The following is a 3166-nucleotide window of genomic DNA, read 5'->3' on the forward strand; positions in this document are numbered from 1 at the left end:
TTTGATATAATACAATCTGATAATCAAATTCTGTGGATCAAACAATATTGGGCCATGTGGCGCATCTGTCTTTTTCTCTGCTTTTAGATTATCCTGTTGGATCCTGGCCGGGTCCTCTACAGATTGCTGCCTCTTCAACACCTATCTGAAATTTAAAGACTTTTTTGTATACTACCACTTATTAGTTTATATTATTGTTATATTTATGTGAGATTTATCTTATATTTTGTTGAAATTTTATTTGCCAATTTTGATTTTTGTGGTTGAAATTTCATTTGCCCAATAGAATTCTCATTTGCCAATAGGCTCATCGGCACTGATATTCTATATATATTTTTTTGTATTCTATACTTACTATTTATTATTGACCCTCTATAGTCCTCTGAGCTGGCTATACTATAGGGCGCCCCCTAATTCTATAGACAAATTGCATTCTGACTACAGTGCAATATCTTTTGTTTATTTGTTAACAAGGAAACAGTCCAATATTACTAGTGGGATCAGTAGCACTACTCCAATATCAATTGTGGATTTATTGATCTCACATCTGTGATTTTTATTTTTCATTAATATTCCATAGTTGCATGGTTGTACACTGTTAAATGGCACATTAATTAATTATATCTTTAAAAATCTTTAAAAATATCTGGACCCTTTCTTACTGCTTGTTATACTTGACTATTATATGTGTTTTTTCCTCCCAATTGTCTTGTTTTATTCTCTTCTCTATTTACTCTCTGTTTTTTTTTCTTTCAGATTCAGATAGATTATTTTCCACTTGAGGGACTAGCACAGATTTTTTTAACATAAGTCCCCCAAGACTTAACCCCCTTAACGACCGCCGACATACCTTGTACGTTGCTGATCGTTAAGGGATTGTCTGGGTTTAAGGGATTGTCTGGGTATTAATATAGTCACTGGTCATTAAGGGGTTAATGGTTCATTTTCTAGAAAGAAAAAGGCTGACCACTTTCTAATAATAATTTGGAATACAATGTATTCGTTTTACTTGCCAGAAAGCAGACAGTACTTATTAAAAGAGAAATGTATTTTCATACCAAATGAATATAAAAGCCTTGGATCTAAAATAAATCATAGAGAGTTTACAGAAAGAAAAAAAACAGAGCTTACCTTTAGTGTAAGTACGCCACTCACTCATACGCGAGATACAGATTATTTGCCACATTCTTAAAAGTACAGATAATATTGTAATTCCTACTGTAGAGACTTAAGGTATATTTATCTGTAAAAATAAATCATACAAAAATTGATTGTAAATATATATCACTATCCAACATCACATTTTAAATTTACTTTTCAACATTGACTCCAAAGCCTTTTAATTAAAGGGACAGCCTAGGCCAAAATTTTCCAATTTACTTTTTATCACCAATTTTGCTTTGTTCTCTTGGTATTCTTAGTTGAAAGCTTAACATAGGAGGTTCATATGCTAATTTCTTAGACCTTGAAGGCCACCTCTTTTCAGAATGCATTTTAACAGTTTTTCACCACTAGAGGGTGTTACTTCACATATTTTATATAGATAACACTGTGCTCGTGCACGTGAAGTTATCTGGGAGCAGGCACTGATTGGCTAGACTGCAAGTAATAAAGGGGCAGTTTGCAGAGGCTTAGATACAAGATAATCACAGAGGTTAAAAGTATATTATTATAACTGTGTTGGTTATGCAAACTGGGGAATGGGTAATAAAGGGATTATCTATCTTTTAAAATAATACAAATTCTGGTGTAGACTGTCCCCTTTAACAAATTACATTTTTTCATTAATTCTACCATTTCATTTAGAAGCAAATCATTTGTGAAATTCAGGCTAAAATATGTTGTTTGGGGGGAAGAACTTAAGGATGGCGGCCATGATGGAACTTAGCATTGTGTGCTCTGCCTTGAATGACAGCTAATCCTTTTAATTGTATTCATCTTCACAAGCTATTGGTGCCCCTCCCTCTATGTATTGTGTGCCTACAGCATTGATTGAACTTTATATTTTGAATGGCAGCCCACATACATCTGAACTTTGAAGCTTGGTACATTACGGAGCAGCCCAAGCAGCTTCAAGCAAACCCCCTCCAAGTCTTAGTTTCTCAGAGAGCATGGGCCGAAGTTTTCATGTACTGCTCCAATCCAAATCTCTGCCACTGACAAAGGATAGTCTCTACACAGTACTATGTGGTTTGCTAGAGGAACACAGAAAGGAGTTCTCTAAGGATATACACAACCCAATTTCAAATGTCACACCCAAGTAACATTGCAAAAGTTGCTGATTTATTATGGTAATGTTACACCTGTACCAAGAACAGAGGCTTTATCACTGATGTTCATGGACAGGATTGTGCTCCCTAGACATGGTTTATTCTCCCCCTATTTACCCCAGCTTCTATGGAGACAGGACACAGAGGAGCAGCAACTTTGGCACCAAGTAAATAGATTCGGAAGCTTCCCCTCGCCTCTTACTATGTTATAACTGCAGTTTTTAACTGCTTGTTAAATATCCAAAGTGACTACCTCACTGCTTACAGAGAAAAATGTTAGCCATATAGCTGAGTTGGGTTCTTCTATATTGGGTATTCTGCTATCTATTTATGCTGCCCTTACTAAATTGAATAGTAATTTTCTTTTACATGCTGATGGGGAAATTAAGGGAATACAGTATAATTGTATTTTTGACTTTGGAATTACTCTACCAGTCTTTTTGATACACACAGAGAGAAGCTCACTCACAGGAATGAATAGCCAGCTCAATAACATTGTTAGTCTGTTCTTTGGCGACTTACTACCTGGGTGCAGCTTCTTTTTAGCATAAGTAATGCTTTTCACAGAGTAGAACTTTCCTGTAGTATATCAGTCTGATCCTGCCCTATTACAGTCCCAACGCTGAAATACCAGGCAATTCCTCTCTGAACAAGGAAACACCGCAACCCCAGATGATCATTTCAGCCTTCATTGGGCCTTGTTAGTGAGATTTAGCATATTCCTCTAAGCACACTAAGCAATGAGTCCATGTCTGGTTGCCCCTTTTTCCTCTGTGAAAGGCAAAAACTGGGCTAATAGAGCCTACTCTTAGATGGTAAGCTTTGCCATTAGAACAAGCTACTGAGCTGCTGTTTGTTCCTGGTAGAGTGCATCTCTCTTTGTATGCATTTTTTAC

Source organism: Bombina bombina, chromosome 6 (assembly GCF_027579735.1).
Source record: "Bombina bombina isolate aBomBom1 chromosome 6, aBomBom1.pri, whole genome shotgun sequence".
In the NCBI taxonomy this organism is placed as follows: domain Eukaryota; kingdom Metazoa; phylum Chordata; class Amphibia; order Anura; family Bombinatoridae; genus Bombina; species Bombina bombina.